The 19,952-nt window shown below is 50.8% G+C and overlaps 1 protein-coding gene across 4 annotated transcripts in view; it reads right to left on the bottom strand.

The window, feature by feature from the left end:
- Positions 1 to 19,952, bottom strand: part of LOC119979442 (VPS10 domain-containing receptor SorCS1-like) — a 1,177,426-nt gene that overhangs the window by 271,886 nt on the left and 885,588 nt on the right. The window lies entirely within an intron of this gene.

Genomic DNA, 19,952 nt, shown 5'->3' with positions numbered 1-19,952 from the left:
CTAACGGCACATCTTTCGGGACTTGTGGGAGGAAATCGGAGCACCCGGAGGAAACCCACGCAGACACGGGTAGAATGTACAGACTCCGCACAGACAGTGTCCCAAAGGGGAATTTAACCCAGAACCCTGGAGCCGTGAAGCAATAATGCTGACCACTGTGCTACTGTGCAACCTCTAAGACACTCCCCCCTCCCCCTCCCCCACCCCCATCGACTTCCCTCAGACACACTCCCCACCCGTTAATCTGCTTAGTTTATCTCCCCAGTTCAGATGCGTTCCACCCTACCACCCTAACCCCCCATTCCAGCCTTCCCCTGCCTCCCGTACCCAGGCTTGGCACAGCTTTTGCCACTGGCACTCGATGTGAGTGAAGTTGTGTGAGGTACCCAGGAAGGTGAAACCAGCATCTACTGACCTCAAAGCCGTGAAAGAGACGAAGCTCGTCAGGTGCCCACCATTTTCTATGTGGTTGTAAAACTGAATGTTCCAAATTCACGCTGACGGTGTGTTTAATTTTGAGGTGCCTCTGACTGCTGCGCAATTCAAGGTTGGTGAACGAAGCTCAAAGTCACAAGTGAAATGCAGGTCGTCAGGTGCTCGTCTCCTCGAAACGGTGGTGAAACACGTTGGTCTAATTGAACGATCACGGGCGGGATTCTCTGACCCTCCGCCGGGTCGGAGAATCGCCGTGGGGCGGCGTGAATCCTGCCCCCGCTGACTGCCGAATTCTCCAGCGCTGGGGATTTGGTGGGGGTGGGAATCGTGCCGCGCCGGTCGGCGGCCGCTGGCAGCTGCCCCCCCCCCCCGGCGATTCTCCGGCCCGCGATGGGCCGAGTGGCCGCCCATTTTCAGCCAGCGTATGTTACGACTGCTACTTACTGGTGGGACCTGGCTCTGCGGGCAGCCTCCGGGGTCCTCAGGGGGGGGGGGGGGGGGGGGGCATGGTGGCCTGGCCCACGATCGAGGCCCACCGATCTGCGTGTAACAGTCCGCGATAGCCGGCGCGGAGATAGACCCCCCCCCGTGCATGCACTGGGATGACGGCAGCACACGCTGGCGTTCCCACGCATGCGCCAACACGCACTGGCCGGCGTAGGCCCTTCGCCGTCGGTTGGCGTGGCGCCAAGCCCCTTTCACGCCAGCCGGCGCAGCGCAAACCGCTCCGGCGCTGGCCTCGCCCCTGAAGGTGTGGAGGATTCCGCACCTTCGGGGCAGCCCGACACCAGAGTGCTTCATGCCACTCCTTCGCGCCGGAGTTGCCCGTCCCGCCAATTTCCGAAGAATCCCGCCCCACGTGTCTCGTTGGATCCAGCGTTGGAGGATGACTCTGGCAAGCAGCCATTACAATGAGAATGTACGATATTCAGAAGTATGAAATGGGTTGTTCCCAATGGCATGGTGGGAAATGTGTGCTACCGTTGACAGTCAGGAGCGGACAATCGGAATCTATTTTCCCAACGACATTTTTTTTGCTCGTGATATTTTCCGCTGCCGCCCTCAAGATGCCAGCTGCAGGTCGGAGCGGAAAATCAGAAAATCCCCCCCCTCCACTTAGTCTTATCTTACCCTGACGAGTATCAGTTCCCTGCTTCAGAAAAGTTAACGTTTAAATACTTGCTTCATAAACTCTTTTGTCTTTTATCTTTCGTACCAACTGACATCTCTGTTAGACTTTCCTATTCTTCTCTCCTTTTTTTTTTAATGGGCTTTAATAAAAATCATTAACATTTCATTTAAGGCACAACTTTCTGATGACTCCTCAAATAAGCTGATAGCGGCTTTTTAATTAAGCATTTATAAAAAGCCATGAAGAGTCATTGCTCCATGGAATCTTAACAAAAGCTTATTAATTGATGATTTTTTTTTCTTTTGCTGTTGGTTAATTAGCTTACATCTCTTGAGGTGATGAAGTCTCAAAGCTTTCCCCCTGGAAAGTAAATGAATGTTCACGGAAATAGAAAAACTGGAGTTGTGAAGAGAGCTGATCGGTAGGCTAAAGACGACATGCTTGGAGAGAACAAGCAAGCGTGTAAAATTGAAAAGACTGGCTGGTCCACCAAGCCTGTCCTGTGACGAAATCATAGAATCCCTGCAGTGCAGAAGGAGGCCATTGGGCCCATCAAGTCTGTACTGACCCTCCAAAAGTGTACCCGACCTAGATCCACCCTTTCAACCTGCCCTGTGGCCCTCTCCCCCTCCATAGCTTTGGGGAGTAAGGGGTCATTTCAGCACGTCCAATCCACCTAACCTGCACAAAATGTCAAAATGTTTTTATAAATCTACATACCGAAAAACCACTCAGGAAGGGACGAGACACTGAGAATGGAGGGTGGGCAGATTATTATTTTGGATAAGAAAATGGCTTATTTGCGGAATGAATATTGATTTGGTTTTGTGCAGAGGAGGTGAAGGGAAGTCTTTGTTGAAGGCTTGTGAGTCAGGAAGTGGAAGTACAACCAAAATATCTCTGCATTCATCAGGAAAGGGTTCTGAGAGAACTGAAAATATAATGAATTTGAAAGCAGATATTAGGTATTTCAAAAATTACCAGTAAAGATAGGTTAATGAAATGAAATGAAATGGAAATCGCTTATTGTCACGAGGAGGCTTCAATTGAAGTTACTGTGAAAAGCCCCTAGTCGCCACATTCTGGGCCTGTTCAGGAAGGCTGGTACGGGAATTGAACCGTGCTGCTGGCCTGCCTTGGTCTGCTTTCTAAGACAGCGATTTAGCCCAGTGTGCTAAACCAGCCCCTGATGTGGTGATGTGCATCACTGTAAATACACAAGGGGTTAAAGTAAATACACATAGACTAGCTAGACACTAGAGGGAGCACCAGAGACCTGACACACCGACACTCAACCAATAGAACAGTTAGATAGGACATGGACATTCATGATACACACAGAGGTGACACAACCACAGGAGGGCATTACACCAACCCATATATAAAGGACACCACACACATGATCTGCCTTTTTCCAGTGGAGACAGTCAGTGAGTAGAGACACAGGGTTGATTCAATGTCACTCCCACCACGTGGATTGTAGCAGACTGGTTAGTCAGTCTGAGTAGCTATAGAGGGATTAACAGTAGTGTCGAACCAGAGTAGGAGAAGATAAATAGTTTAATAAACATGTTGAAGTTATCTCCACGTCTGAACCTTCCTTTGTCAAGTGCACCACAAGGAAGTCGCTTATGCCATGCCTAGAGCATAACAAGACAAATGAGGCGGTAGTGGAGGGACTAAGTACGATTGTTCAGAATTTTGGAGGAATTTTCTGCTCTTGAGATTATCCCGCCACCCTCCTGAACCCATCACTGTGGATATCCCCATGTCCCACATGGACCTCACTCTCATCCACCTTGAGGCTGTGGGCACACTTACCTACAGAGGTGATTACCCCCCCCACCATCTCTCCCCCCCCCCCCCCCCCCCCGCACTCCCACCACAAGAGGTGCAAGTATCCCGCTTTCTTTATTACGTTTTCCCATTTACAGGTTACAGATGCCTCCACATCCCATCTGCAGCCCAGCACCGAGGAAGCCATCCCCATGATTGCCATGTGTGAGGTAAAGACCATACTCTGTGCATCAAGCTGTGCCTGACCCCCATTCACCACGTAGGCCTCGCCTCTCTCTGGAGCAGGACCACAAGGTGCGTGCCATGTATCGCCCTGTGGCATGGCCTGCACAGCCCTACCATTACCTTTAATCTCTCAAAATGACCTTTTTGACTCAGTCCCAAGAACCTGACTGTCTGTCACTTTGTCCCCTTGTTCCTTCAGGACTGACCAAAACACCATTTCCCTCCCTAACACAGTGAATACAGAACAAGGTAGACTAGGGACATTGACACACAAGTGGCAGAACAATGTACAGCTCTATATTTCAGGAACAGGGGGCTGAGATTCTCTGAGCCACCGCGCCGCGATCGGGTCCGACGCCACTCCCGTGATTCTTCGGGGACCAGAGAATCGTTGCCAATCGCGCGTACGCGGTCAACGCAGCGCCGGTCGGGGGCCATTGAAAGAGGCCCCCGTGGCAATTCTCCGCCGACAACTGGCTGACAACTGTTCACTCGTGGTTCCACCCGGCGCGAGCTCAGAGTGGCGGCTGCGGACTCGGTCTGCGGCCGCCCTGGTGGGGGGGCGGGGGGGGAGACCCGTCACCAGGAGGGGCCGGCCCGCGGTGTGGGTCCGCCACATTGCACGGGGCCGCCGCCACTGGCGCGGACCCATGGCGGGAAGTGCAGGGTCCCGTGTCGGAAGCCGGAGCTGCGAGGAGCACTCCGGGGCCCTGCAAGCCCCCTGCAAAATGGAGAATCATTCTGGACTTTCTCCAGGAAAGTCGAGAGTGATTCGCGCCCGTTTTCTCGCGCCCGTGGGGGACATAGTCCCATTATCAGAGAATTCCACCCAAGAATTTTAAAACTGGAAATGTACTTTATATGATAAATTTCCCATTGAAGTTGGAAGAGAAAACGAATCAGGGTAAACAATCTTTGGAAGGTGACGAATAAGTGTGTAAAAATTAAGAAAAATGTGGTTGATATGAGGAAGGGCTGAGTACACGAGGGCATGGTGCCTCTGTACAAAACTATAGTTAGGCTGGAGTAGGATTCTCCGACCCTTCCTGCTGTTGGGACCTTCCAGTCAGGCCAAAGGTGACCCCCATGGCGCGTTCCACGGCAGCGGGATAGGCAAGCTGCGCAAAATACCGTCGACATCTGCGTTGGCCAATGGTGACCTACCTCCACTGTGGGGGGAGGGGGTTAACTGGAAAATCCCACCCGTAGACTAGGCTAGATGGCCTCTCCATCATAAGCAGCATGCAATATCCCTGGAGTCAGGGCAATGCCGGGTTATCAGAAGGAAGGATGATGTTATAAGAGGACGTTGAAGCAAAAATGACTGAATTCACTCAAATTGAGAAGACTGAAGAGAGATTTGAAAGTGATGGTCAAAATGATAAAATGAATGAAGGCATCCAAAACACAAATGGTTTCCTTCAGCAGGTAAATCAAAGATTGTGATCTCAAGATGAAATGAAAATCACTTATTGTCACAAGGCTTCAAATGAGTTTACTGTGAAAAGCCCCAAGTCACCACATTCCGGCGTCTGTTCGGGGAGGCTGGTACGGGAATCGAACCGTGCTTGTGGCCTGCCTTGGTCTGCTTTAAAAGCCAGCTATTTAGTCCTGTGCTAAACCAGCCCCAGGTAATTGCGAGATGGATAGATTTTGATCACGCAAGGGGATTCTGGAATAGAACATAGAACAGTACAGCACAGAACAGGCCCTTCGGCCCTCGATGTTGTGCCGAGCAATGATCACCCTACTCAAACCCACTAATTTGTCAAATACACTGATTGATCACAAGTTGATTAAAGCAAGCAAAAACAGTCAGGAGAATTACTTAAGAGCAATGAAAATAGGTTGGTGGAGAAAGCACCTCGGAAAAAAATAGCTCTCAGGAAGAATCCAGATTTAGCCCAGGCAACGAGAGCTGAAGGCTTTTTTCTGTTTTTAATGATGGCATGGGAGTATTCTGTACAGCCAGAGCCATTGACATTGCCTCATTTACATTACAATGCTACTGAAGCCAAGGTTTGCTCTGATATCCGAACTCCAGGATAAAAGGGAGTTGGACAGGAGAAACTGAGGCATTGAAGGCACTTTTGTCAGGGGTGAGACGACATCAACTACAAACATTTACCACCAGGCTACCAAGTGTAAGTGCTCCGATCCACGGTTGCTTAAATTACCGTCGAGTGTGGGTTTTATGATGTCCATCGTGATTATTCAAACTTACTCTTATAACAAGTTGACGCAAAGGAGTTGAACTATGCAATCTACGTTGGTGAATGCAGCTACGCAGCATGGGACGCTGTGTTTGTACAGAGTTACTTTTCCACCAGCTAGTCAGAAACATGTATCTAGTGTGATGCCATGGGCCCACCTGTATCACGCTAAACAATCTCAAAATTAGTTGCAGCAGTATATTAGCACCTTGCATTTACTGACTTATAGGAGGCTGGCGTTAACCAACATAGATTTATTTACACTATTTACAAAGGTCTGTATAATGCAGCATATCATTCCCAGTGCAATGTTAGCTGGGAGGTCTAACCACACCAGGCCCCGTTTTGGGCCTGCTTTTATGTAATGTTCATAATGAGCCCCAGGTGGTCGGCTTACCTGGGAAGCTCATGCTCAGTGAATCCCACGGGGAGATCAGTGATGGTGTCCCTGTGGTCCCCGAGTGGATTAAGACAATAACGCCTTCAAATTAGCTCGTGGTCGGGCAACACCTCAACTTCAAAATTTCATCCTTGTTTTTGAGTCTCTCTGCAGCCCGCCCCTCTCTATCTCCGCGCTCCTTCGGGCTTAAATGTTCCTTCAATTCTACCCTCTTGCCCATTCAAAGCTCTGCACAGTTTTCTAACACCACCCTGCTCTGTCAGGACTTCAGAAAATTCCCTTTGGCCAGAATCATAGAATCCCTACAGTGCAGAAGGAGGCCATTAGGCCCATCGAGTCTGCACCGACCCTCTGAAAGAGCACCCTATCCATGTTCACTCACCCATCCAACCATCCCGATCCCCATAACTGAACCGACACATCCTTGGACATGAAGGGACATGGCCAATCCACCTAACCTGACATCTTTGGACTGAGGGAGAAAACCGGAGCACCCGGAGGAAACCCATGCAGACACGGAGAGAACGTGCAGACTCCGCACAGACCCAAGGTTATAATTGAACCCGGGTCCCTGGCGCTGTGAGGCAGCAGTGCTAATCACCGTACCACAGTGCGGCTACAATTTAATTGCAGATAGTTTGCAACGGTGAGTAATTATTCTACAACATCTGGTCGTTTGCTCCCTAGTAGTATGCATGTAGCCACAGCGCAACAAAAAAAGACAATTGCGAAATAACGTGTTTATGCAAACTGAAAATCAGTCAGGGTTTCCATTCCAGTGACATCTGTCTGGAGTAATGTTTCTGGGTGGGTCCGAAGGATTGACTGTGCATGAATCAGTGTGTGCACTTGGCTTAGTGTGAATATGTCTCTGTGTATCTCTGTGTGTATTTGGATGCGTAAAGTGTCTGTAAGTGAGGTTTTCCTTCCCCCAGTCAAATAGTATGCTGTCCTGCTGACACAGGGTGAATTGAAAATTGGGTGAGGGACAGAGTGGGCTGCTGTCCCTTGGGGAATTAAACCATCACCAGTTTGGACAATGCACAAATCAATTTGGAGTCAACCGGGCGATCAATGTGAAAGGGAAAGCACACTGTCACATTAGCTTAAAGTCGGAATGAAAGGAGCACATTTAAACAGGAGAACAGATCCCGGTGACAGCAGTTCAGGCTGCAGGCTGTATTTATCACTGTGACAAATTCAAACGGGAGCACAATCACATCCACACTTAAACTCTGATCTACTAAAAATAACTTTACGACTTTGAAAATTGACACGGCTCGTCATTGTACAGCATATGGAAACAGTTCAATCTCTCATAAATGGGTCCAAATTGTGCACAATGCACAATCCCTTTACAGCCCTCCCAATAGCGCACTCAGAGGGAAACAGATTAAATACACAAGTTAGGTGAGGCTGACAGCTGGAGAGGTTGACACAAGAAGCTCTGGACCTTTTTAAGTCTGTGGCAGAGGAAGTCGGAACCCCCTTTTTCTCATCAAGCACTGATCGCGAAAACAGCATCAAGGAAAAAACGGACGGGATTCTCCATTTCTGAGACTAAGGGCTGGATTCTCTGATTCTGCAGCTATGTCCGCAGGATCCATCTGGTCATCTGACCAGAATATTAGCGCCGCACCCACACCGATCCTCCGCACGATGGGAGCCTAGCAGCTGCATCGCGTAAAGCTCCCGGGATTACCTGCGGATATGACCGCAGAATGGCCGGGTCTCCAGTGGCCGCGTATGCGCACAGCGGCGGCCGCACCATACAACATGACGCCGACTGCACGCGGACCCGGCCTGCCAAACACTGCCCCCCCGTGTAATCCCCCTCACCACCCGCGGACCACCCCTCACCAGTCCCCTCAGCCCCCGCCAAAGCACCCCCTGCCAGCGCAACAGCACCCCCCCCCACCCGACTGTGGCGGCGCTGGACACAGTCCGCAGCCCGCGTGCGAGGTCCCCGAAAAGTGAGCCCCGCGCCATCAGGGACTCGGCCCATCGGGGGCGGAGCATTGGGGGAAGGCCTCAGGTGACGTCCTGAGGCCGTCCCGATGGCGTGCGGCGTGATTCTCGAGTACGCTGCTTTTGAGGGGGCGGAGCAGCGGAAAAACGACGCTGCCCCCGATTCCAACGTAAAAGCGCATTCTCCGGCCGATTGCGATTTCGGTGTCGGCGATTGGAGAATCCAGTCCTAAGTGTTGACGCCAATGAAAAATTTGGCACCATACCTGGACCGATTCCACTACTATGAAGGGGCTAGCACCGGCGCCACGTCAATGAAAAACAGTGCAGGAGTCGCCGGGCCCGTGATTGACACTCGGGAGGCTGACAAGCTGCAGCCGCACATACACATTACACTCCCCACCCACACACACACACACACACACTCATCCCAGCCAACAAGATGGCGATGGTTGTGATGAAATAGGCCCATAGAGTTGATGGGTCGGCTGGAGCCAGAGGGCACCTGAGCGGGGTGCCCTGGGGGGAGGGGGGGGGGGCACCTATACAACCCGTAGCACTAAGTCCCAAGCGGGCTGTTAGTGGCATGCGCAGCTGCATGGCTGCCTTGCCAGCTGCAGCAATGGTGTTCCCTGCCCGTCCACCCCGTCCCCACAGCTCACCTCCTGCCCCCCCCCCCCCCCCCCCCCCGGCTACTCCCCCCAGCCCTGGCAGATGCTCGCTCCCTATGGTGATGTTGGACGCTTTCCGCATCCACCTCTCTCTCTCTCAGCAGCCGCCACATTGGTTTCAGGATGTTTTAAAAGCACAAGTGAACCTCGCCGTCGGGAACTCGGCCCATCGGAGGCGGAGCATCGAGGAGGCCTCGGAGAATACGGGGTCGGGCCCGCTAATGACGATGTTTACTGTATGTGCATTCCGGAACGCATTGACGCTGCTGTCGAGAATGGCGATTTGGCGTCAAATCGGCGCCTGCCGCGCTTTTGCCGTTGGACCTATTCTCCGCCCAATCGCCGTTCCCGATTTCGGCGTTGGCCAACAGAGAGTCCCGCCCCGGATATTTTCTGCTTCATTTCAGATCTCTGGTAGAGCCCCACAAAATGCCAATTACTTTCATTTGGAGTCCAATCAGAATCATTTGCTGAGAGATGCTGCAACATTATTTGTGACCTCTCTGTCTGATCAGGAAAATTGTTGCTGACTTGTATCGATGGCAGCAGCTTGAGAAATAAAGGGCTCTATGAGAGCTTGGACTTGCTATCTCTATCCCGCAGATTATAAGACTTTGAGGAAGCCTTTGCTTGAGACTCCTCGCCACCTGTGCATAATGTGTGGGCGACTTTATTTTTTCTTTGCAGATATTTGCATTTGAGAGTGACGTGCCTGCTGAATTTTGGGTCGAATGTTAAATTGGATTTGTTCTAACCGAGGTCATAAATCAACGAGCATATATATACCTGCTGTAATCCTGCAGCACCAATTGTTAAGCAGTTTGAAGTATTTAGCGAGTCTTTGCACTGGCGATATTTGATGATGAAAATGAAAATCGCTGATTGTCACAAGTAGGCTTCAAATGAAGTTACTGTGAAACAGATTGCAGTCTTATGTTTGTTAAAAAAACAAAATCATTGGGTTAAGAGATGAGAAAAGGCAGACATTGATGGAGCACCGAGGAAGGCGGAGAACAAGCTATTTTCATAATAATGATAATAATCACTTATTGTCACAAGTAGGCTTCAATGAAGTTACTGTCAAAAGCCCCCAGTCACCACATTCCGGCGCCTGTTCGGGGAGGCTGGTACGGGAATTGAACCCGCGCTGCTGGTCTTGTTCTGCATTACAAGCCAGCTACCTTAGCCCACTGTGCTAAACCAGCCCCTGGCAGGCTCGTGAACAAATGGAATAAAGCATTGGTGAAGTGCGGGGGTGGGTGGGGGGGGGGGGGGGGGGGGGGGGGGGGGAGGGATTGCAGGCTCAGAGGGGAAAAGGATACCCCAGCAATAGCTAAAGAGTAAACCTTGCGATGAAACAGCAGAAAGGGGTTAATGGGGTTTCTAGTCGGAAAACTGGGGAAAGAGATTGTCAGGCCTAAAGAATTTAGTGATGGAGATAGATTGAAGAAGCCGAGGCTGTACTGCTTGGCAAAAAGCTGAAGAGAAGATTTGAGGCTCAATTCAACAGGACAAAAACAGAGTCCCGTTTCGGGAGTGCTTAGCGGAGTGTTTCTCGGCTCCATACGGGGGAGGGGGGGGGGGGGGGGGGTTGCGCCGGGTAAGAATCGCTATTCGATGGCACTTTGCTGGGTTTTTTTGGCTCAACGAGGATGGCTCCATCGACGCCGTACTTTAGTCATTTCCCGCACTACAGGAACAGTACTCATGGATTGGGGCACCATTTCTGATGGCTGCGCCGATCTTTCGAGCCCCCTCCCCCACCCCACCTCAGCAACCCCATTGTGGCCTCCGGACTCCCCTACCTCTTCCAGGGTCCTCAAGACTCTGACTCCACCTCTTATAGGCAAGGCACCCCATGCCCGACCTCTTGCTTGGGCAACCTGCCACCCTGGCAATACCCAGGGTGGCACTGCCAGGGTGCTCAGGTGGTAGTGCCAAAGTGCCTGGGATGTCAGGGTACCACCCTGTTCAGAGTCTGACCTTCCAGAGGCTTCCGGGGAGACCCCCCCCCCCCCCCCCCCCCCCCAAGATACCGTTGTGCCTGTTAAACAGCATCCTGGCGAGGTCTCTCAGGCGCGGCCGTTAGGTTCTGGGCACCGGGAGGATCTGCCACAGACATATTTAAATTAGCCCAATGTTCACTTCAATATGCTAATCTGGATCTGGTCCAGTGAGGGCGACACCCAGATTGTCATGTCTCATGAGATTCCGTTGAATTTCGCGAGATTTTTCGAGTGGCTCGAATCTCCCTGGAGGTTACTCATGAGATTCAACATCCTCATTGCGTCACCAAGACGGACGCGGCGAGGCCGGTACATTGCGCCCTTGAAGGGCCTGGACAGTGAGTCGGGTGAAACTGTTCCCATTGGTGGCAGGGTCGCAAACCAGGGAACGCCGATTGCCACAGGAACCAAAGGTGACATGAGGAAACATGTTTGGTTAGGACCTGGAATGCCTGGGAGGGAGGTGGCGGGAGCATCAGTCGTGATCTCCCGGGATTGGGTGACTATTTGAGGATACAAACGTCTGAGACTACAAGGGAAAGGCAGGGGAGTGGGACCAGTTGAGTTGCTCTTGCAGAGTCAGCATGGACATGATCAGCTGAATGGCTACCTTCTTGTGTGCTGCAACCATTCTTGAAAAAGGCCAAAGCGATGCTGGCAATGAAATGTGAGAGCCTCGCCCCGTTTGGAAGCACGGATTCCCACAGTTGCACTGGCACTGGCTGCCCTCTGCTGGCCATTCTTCACATCTGTGCTTAGTCAAGGCTATTCAACAATGGAAGCAATGGCCATTGTCCATCCCCAGTGTGATCCTCAGCTGATTTCAATCTGCCGGCTTCCCAACAGGAGGAAGTGAACGTCAGCACTGGGATCTCCAGCTAATTTCTCACCTCCCAAGCCCGGAAATGTGAGGGTTATTTCTACTATATTGCCTGCTTCTTGGGATGAGGTCAACTATTGCAGAGGAGACTTACAATCAACTTAGACTCTGCTGGTTTATTGAGCTTTGTGTCGCACTCAATGTGCCCCTTTGAGCATTGATGGAAACCCATCCTTGTGTTTAAATCCCTTGACCTTATCCCTGTAATCTCCACCAAACCTAAATGACCTCCTGGTCAAAGTGGCTGATGTGTTGGGTAAGCTGGGTCTGCGAGGACTGCGTTTGCTGCAGTGGTGAGAAAGACAGGCTTCCAACACTTGAATAAATGCAACTCTATTTTATTGAACACTTAACTATAATACATGCTTTAACTGTGGGTTGACACTATGGTGACTTGACTGGAGACCTGAGGCTAACCTGACCAGACTATCTTACTACCACATGATGTTTGTTCTAGTTGCTGCTCACGAGCTCTGACTGTCTCAGAGGCTGGATCCCGAGAGAGCGGGAAAAACTGGTGCCCTCTGGCTTTATAGTGGTCGTGTCCTGTCTGGTGATTGGCTGCTGTGTTCTGTGTGTTCACTGGTCATCACTGCCTGTCTGCACTCCATCATATACCTGGATGTATATTATAACAGTGGCCATTCTTCATGTCTGTGCTATTTCAGAATATTAAGCTCACCGACCATGAAAAACAATGGCCCATAGCCTCTGCTATCTCCTCTCTCACTTCTTTCAACAGCACAGGTTGTAGGTCACTCTTTGTGTTTGGCTATTTTCTGCAACCAGTTCCTTTTTCACTGTTACCTGCCTCAAAATGTCCCATCTCCTCCTCTAGCACACCTACACTCACATCTCCACCATCAATAAAAAAACCTTTATGTACTTTTCCCATCAAACTTTCACCCTCTAAAGTTAGACTTATTTCTTCCTTCTTGTGACTGGCAATCTCTTTTTCACTTTTTATGTGGTTCTAAAAGCCCTCATCATTTACCATTTACACTTCTTGACACAAGAACATAATATTTACACCTACACAGCTACCATTAACAAACTAACCATACAACAATAACAATAGAACATTCGACATCAAAATTATTCCTTTTAGAAGATGACAATGCTCAGCATTCCTTGGAATGTAGAAGGAATGATGCTTCTCTTAAGCCCTCCACATCTGGGAGAGATATATATCAGTATCGACTGTGTAACATCTGGAAATAATTCTTTAAGGCTCTGAACAGCTTACTATTCGGAAAAAGCATCAGAGAAACACAGGAGAGACAAATATTGTTGTTTTCTACAGTCCCACTTCAGGGAGTGTATTACCGAAGTGTCTCATGTTATTTTGCAAACCGGACTCTGTAACAGCAGAACATTTTCAGGGCTGAAGTGGCCCAGAGTCAAACACGTTCACAATCAATCAGTGGCCTGTCCTACGTTCTCCTCCAATATGGAGAGCTTGTTGCCGATTCATAGAATTTACAGTGCCATTCAGCCCATCGAGTCTGCACTGGCCCTTGGAAAGAGCACACTCCCCTCCACCCTATCCCCGTAACACAGTAACCCCACCTAACCTTTTTTGGACACCAAGGGCAATTTAGCATGCCCAATCCACCTAACCCGCACATCTTTGGACTGTGGTAGGAAACCGGAGCACCCAGAGGAAACCCACGCAGACACGGAGAGAAAGTGCAAACTCCACACAGGTAGTGACCCGAGGTTGGAATTGAAGCCTGGTCCCTGGAGCTGTGAGGCAGCAGTGCTAACCACTGTGCCACCATGCCACTCAGGCACAATCTGCGACAGACCAATTTCAGCCCACCACATGACTCCTTCACATATTCGGTTAGAGCAAAGCACGCAGCTGTAGTTTTCTGCATCTGAAGTAGGGCAGGAGGAGCTGGTTGGGGATCAGGAGGCTAGCCCAATCACGGCCACGCTCTGTGGGAGACAAGATGCCGAGTATCGCCTTCAGGTTAGTAGAGAGCAGAGGCCCGCCAGGCTTTCAGCCACATCAAAGCGGACATTGCAAAGGCCACGATGCACGCAATCGATTAATCCCTTCCCTTCCAAGTCGGGAGTGATGCGTCTGACGTAGCTCTGGCGGCCACCCTCAACCAAGCGGGTAGACCCGTGGCTTTCTTCTCACGCACCCTCCACACTTCAGAAATCCGCCATTCCTCAGTGGAAAAGGAGGCCCAGGCCATAGTAGAAGCTGTGCGGCACTGGAGGCATTACCTGGCCGGCAGGAGATTCACTCTCCTCACTGACCAACGGTCGGTTCCTTTCATGTTCGATAATGCACAGCGGGGCAAGATAAAGAACGATAAGATCTTACGGTGGAGGATCGAGCTCTCCACCTACAACTATGAGATCTTGTATCGTCCCGGGAAGCTAAACGAGCCTCCTGATGCCCTATCCCGTGCGCACAAGTGGACCGACTCCGGGCCCTCCACGAGGACATCTGCCCTCTGGGGGTCACTCGATTCTTCCATGTCATCAAGACCTGCGACCTGCCCTACTCCACCAGGAACTGCCAAATCTGCGCAGAGTGCAAGCCGCACTTCTACAGGCCAGAGAAAGTGCACCTTATAAAGGCTTCCTGTCCCTTTGAGCACCTCAGTATGGACTTCAAAGGGCCCCTTCCCTCCACCGACCGCAACACGTACTTCCTGAAAATGACTGACGAGTACTCCCGATTCCCATTTGCGATCCCCTGCCCCGACATGACCGCAGCCACCGTCATAAAAGCCCTCCACAGTATCTTTACACTGTTCGGTTTCCCCGCCTGCATACACAGCGATAGGGGGTCCTCCTTTATGAGCGACGAACTGCGTCAATTCCTGCTCAGCAGGGGCATTGCCTCCAGCAGGACGGCCAGTTCCAACCCCCGGGGAAACGGACAGGTCGAGAGGGAGAACGGAACGGTCTAGAAGACTGTCCTACTGGTCCTGCAGTCCAGGAATCTCCCAGTCTCCCGCTGGCAGGTGGTCCTTCCTGATTCTCTCCACTGCATCCGATCACTGCTATGTACCACGACCAAACAAACACCTCACGAACGTCTCCTTGCCTTCCCTAGGAAGTCCTCCTCCGGGACCTCGCTCCCAACCTGGCTGGTAGCTCCTGGACCCATTCTGCTCCCCAAACACGTGCGGGCGCACAAGTCAGACCCATTGGTCGAGAGGGTCCACCTCCTTCACGCTAACCCTCACTACGACTACGTGGCGTACCCCGACGGCCGACAGGATACGGTCTCCCTTCGGGACCTGGCACCCGCAGGATCCCCACCCACACCCCCACCACCACCCCCACCCTCCCTCCCACCGGCGCACCCCACAGCCGCCCCCTTCCCAGGTGGTCGGTCCTCCCACCGGTCCCATCCAGGGGTGATGAAGCTGCCGAAGAAGCCAAAGCCTTGTTCCCAGAGCCATGGATGACCGAGCCGGCACCTGCATCACCGCCGAAACTGCGACGATCGCAGAGGACGACCAGGGCCCCCGATCGACTAATTGCTTCATTTTGAATGTAAATAAATACTGTAAATAGTTGCGACATATAATTAGGCAAAACACTGTACCACTGATGGGTACCACCATAACCTCAACCTCTACCACTGTATAACACGAGACCACCACCCCCGCCGGTCTCTTTTTTTTAAACAGGGGGTGAATGTGGTAGTTGGTATTCGGGGTATTACGGTACCCAGGTTGATGCTGTAAGACAACTGGTGTGGGAGGTACCTGAGACAGCAAGATCATTGATGAAGCCTGCCTGCTGGTTCCGCCCAGTAAGGCGGAGTATAAGAGCCTGTGTCTCCCTAGCAGCTGCATTCTGTACCTGTGCTGCTGGGGGAAACATCTAGTCCAATATTGCCTTCAATTGTCATCCAATCTCGCTTCTGGAGTCATTGATCGAGCATCAATTCAGGGTCAATAGTTTTTCAGTTCAAAAACACCTTTTGAAAGTGTGACGGAGAGAAGATTTCAATTCAGAACCGTGAGCTGTATATAATGGTACTGTTCCAGCCAGAGGTAACCTTGATGTATGAAATGAACAGATGTCATTGGAAAAAGATTTTCCTTTTTGATTAAGTACTAATTCTATATTGTGCAGATGCAAGTTGTGCATCATGTCAAAATGCCAAGGTTAATGCTACTCTTTTTTTCCCCCCCAATTTTAATTTCCCATTTTGTGCCCATTTCTCTTTGCCTCACTCTGGTTACATCGTGTGAGGGGGTTTTTTTTTTCAAAGAGTTTCATGGAAATGAACTGCACTTGAGCCTAATAGTAAGTTCAGGAATGGTTTGGAATTCAGGTTAACCTCTGAACTCTATTTTTGGACTAATACCTCGCTGCAATCAGCAGGAGTTGGTAAATCCTACAACGTTACTGATTTGAGTGTTTACAATCGGCACAGCATGTCCGAGAATAGGGACGAGTCTCACGTTGTTTTGCTTCTTCTGCTCCCTCCTGGGTTACAGAGAAATCAGCACAAACAAACCGGACTTTGGATAGATGCTGAGTTAAACGCTGAAGAAAAAGGGATGTCAGAGACTCAATCATCCCCGTGCGTTTTGCTGCATCTGTTCCAAGTGACTGCAACTTACACAGGCTGGCTGATTCTAAATGGCTACAGAATGTGTACCTTTGGGACGTTTCCGTGCATCCACTGTGAGCACTGCAGGAGGAGGAGTTCTGACCCTAACATGTTGCAACTGTTTAACTCTAGCTTGCCCAACCCATGGCCTGTGGGCTGCATTGTGGGCCCAAGCCCCTCCCTGTGGCCCCCGGGCCGACTGGTGACAATGGTGGTAAGAGTCGTCAGTCAGCTTGAAGGGGCCTGCCCCTCCAATTGCAGCCTGCACCTTTCCTACATTTGCTGCTGATAGGCTCACTATCTGGGAGAGGGCCAGGCTGTGATTGGAGGGGCAGCGAATACGACAAACTGCAAACATGGGAGGACGGACACTCTGGTGTGCCCCGGGGTCTCTGCTCACTGTGGTTTCTGTGGCTCCAGCCACATAGCAACAGCTCCTACTTTTTGGCCTAATTCCTGCCGCTTGTTCCCAGCTCTTTTCCTCCGGCTCACCCTGCCTACCCCCCCCCCCCCCCCCCTCCCCCAGCCCCGTATCCCACCTCGACCTCCCTAAATCGTTCCCCTCCCCCGGCACGTCTCCCTGTTCTTGGCACTCCTCTCGCCAGGCATCAGCGTTCTGGCACCACTAGGCCTCAAGCCTCACTTCGTGGGCAGCATGGTGGCACAGCGATTAGCACTGCTTCCTCACAATACCAGGGCCTGGGTTCAATTCCGGCCTTGGGTGACTGTGCGATGTTTGTCCATCCTCCCTGTGTCTGTGTGGGTTTCCTTCTGTTTTCTCCCACAGTCCAAAGATGTGCGCATTCGGTGCATTGATCATGCTAAACAAATTGTCCCCTTGTGTCCAAAGATGTGCAGCGTAGGTGAGGTTCCGGGGACAAGGCGGAGGAGTGGGCCAAGGTAGGGTGTTCTGAGAGCACTGTGCAAATTTGATGGGCCGAATGGCCTCATATGATTCAAGAGTCTCCTCCGCTCTCATCATACCCCCCACCTCTGCCAACCGATTTATGAGTGTGTGAGAGACAGAGCCAGACACATGTGTATGTGTGTGTGTGTTTGAGAGAGAGGGGTGGTGAGGGGGGTGGGAGAAAGAGGGAGGGGAGGAGAGGGAGGGGAGGATGTGTGTCTTGGTCACTCACTTCCCAGTCTTGGATTCTCATCTATCCTCACCCACACACAACAAGACCCCCTCACCCCCTCACAGAGGGTGCATGTGAATGAGTGAGCACCACGAGGCTGGGAGTGAGCTGGACACAAACGCTCACCCTTTTCAAACTCTAATAGTTGTCTTTGTTCATTTTTTAAAAATGATCAGTTTATTGTGTTTTTATTTTTGCTCTGTAAGTTGTATCTTTTCACACGTCAGCTTTAAAACAAAAAGTTATCTTTAATGTTGTGTCAAACCTCATCTTTCTGAAATTTGCTCATCGCCTGTGAGAAAAAAATGAAATGTGGCCTTTCACATGAAAAGGTTGGGCAAGACTGCTTTAACTGCATGCTGCACATAGCAGCAATAATTAGCAAAGTGAAACACTGCTTCTCTGTTCTAAAGAGTGAAGCAGGACTGATCTTTAAGACTAAAATAATATATCCTTCCTCCTCCTCTTGTATTGTCTACTCCTGCTGATAGATTGTTCTCCAGAACCTCTCTATTCGAGGTACCTCTCCTGGCCTTTTTGTCATGTGCAAGTAAACATTGAGGGGGCAATTCTCCAGTATGCCGTATGAGAGAGAGAGAGGCCAGCCCACCGATTGGTGGGCCCCAATCATAGCCCCCACCCCCGCTCCCGGTGAAGGAGCCCCGCTCCCCCCCCCCCCCCCCCCCCGACCGTTCGCGCAGAGTTCCCACCGGCAGCGATCAGGGATCAACGGCGCCCGGCGGGACTCTGTCGTATTGGCGTGGCCGCTCGGCCCATCCGGGCCGGAGAGTCGGCGGCCCCGCCGATTCCAGTGGCCCACGGCTGGCGCCGTGCCAAACGCGCCGGCGCAAATGGCACCGATTCTCCGCACCTCGGAGAATAGCGCGCTGGCGTCGGGGCGTCGTGACGCGGTTGCGCCGATTCTCCGGCCCGGCGCGGGCCTCGGAGAATCGCACCCTGTGTGTGGATTGATTATTCAATTAGGATTGAGTAAACTGTTCCAATGGATTGTTGTATATATCAGAGAGGTAGGAGATAGCAATTAACCAGGTGGGATGTATATAACATACACATTACTGTCTGTATCACTAAAGTGAGACATACATACCAAACAGGTTGGCCATCGTGACAACATGGTTGGGGTCTATATATTAAATAACTATGTATTTATACTATACAGTTGTGGAAAATGTACGAACATGGGTGATTATACAACATATAAGGGTTTTAGAAATCACAGAGGATGGAAAATACCCATAGGTAGGATGTGTTATATATATTACAGTTGGGATACATATACCAGATCGTTTGGTGGTATGGAATTTTTTTTTTAATTTAGAGTATCCCATTCATTTTTTTTCCAATTAAGGGGCAATTTAGTGTGGCCAATCCACCTACCCTTGCACATCTTTGGGTTGTGGGGGTGAAACCCACGCAAACACAGGGAATATGTGCAAACTCCACACGGGCTGTGACCCAGAGCCGGGATCGAACCTGGGACGTCAGCGCCGCCATGCTGCCTGCTGGTATGGAACTTGCGCATTGCTATAAAAAGGCACATATTGTCAAAGCTTTCCATCTTGCAGCCATCAGGACAATTCGCAAGAATACCAAATGTAAAGGTAGCAACAATTTATACTTCACGAGAAAGAGTGCTGATTCGCTAGCAAATAGATTCTGATTAATAGAGACGTTGCCATGGAGAAGGCCCAACTAATGGGTGACAGTTAACTACCAAGCTTTGCTTAAATTCAAACCAGGAAGGGTAACTCTGATTAATCAAGGCTCTTAGACCATATCAAACACAGTTAACAGCTTTCACTTTCTCTTTTTCTCCTCCAAGAGCCGTCAATCATAGTTAGATGTTTATAAACATTGTGGTTCGTTTCTCAGCTGGGTATTTGAAATCTACTCAAGGGTGAAGGGAAATTAGATTAAACAATCAAGGCAGTTGACAATGAATGAAAGCTGTCAATCACAGCCTGGTAAAATCAATGTCAAATACATACGAATGAAAGCCTTTTAGATCAAATATCTGGGAGGGTTGAAACCCAGCTGATGTGAGTTTTTACAGGTGCTCCTTTTGCCTGAGCCAGCGGGTGTATTGCACAGGTGAGCTCTAAAGTAGCGATTTTTTTCACTCTCTCTGTCTGGACGGATCTCTGGCATCCAGGCCAGAATCTCTGTGATGGTGGGCTTCTAGGGGAGGGTCTCTCTTCTGGGGCCTTCCAGGCAGGAGTCTCTGAAATGGGAGGGGTGGTTTCTGGTGTTGGTCTCTGTAATTGGAGGGGGTTCTGGTGGGGGTCTCTGTTATGGGGTCTCTGGTGGGGGGGGGGGGTTTACGTGACCCACATACTGTGCGGAGGGGTGTGGGGAAACCCAGACAATACTGTGGTGGGGGGCAGCCACCGGACCTCGCTATGAGGCCGCCCGCTCAAAATGGCAGCCTGATAGCGGGATTTGCGAGGGAGTCCTTCGCAATCCCCGCC

The sequence above is a fragment of the Scyliorhinus canicula genome, chromosome 16 (genome assembly GCF_902713615.1).
Source record: "Scyliorhinus canicula chromosome 16, sScyCan1.1, whole genome shotgun sequence".
NCBI lineage: Eukaryota > Metazoa > Chordata > Chondrichthyes > Carcharhiniformes > Scyliorhinidae > Scyliorhinus > Scyliorhinus canicula.
Note: the sequence above shows the minus strand (reverse complement) of the source record. Positions and strands in the feature narration are given on the sequence as shown.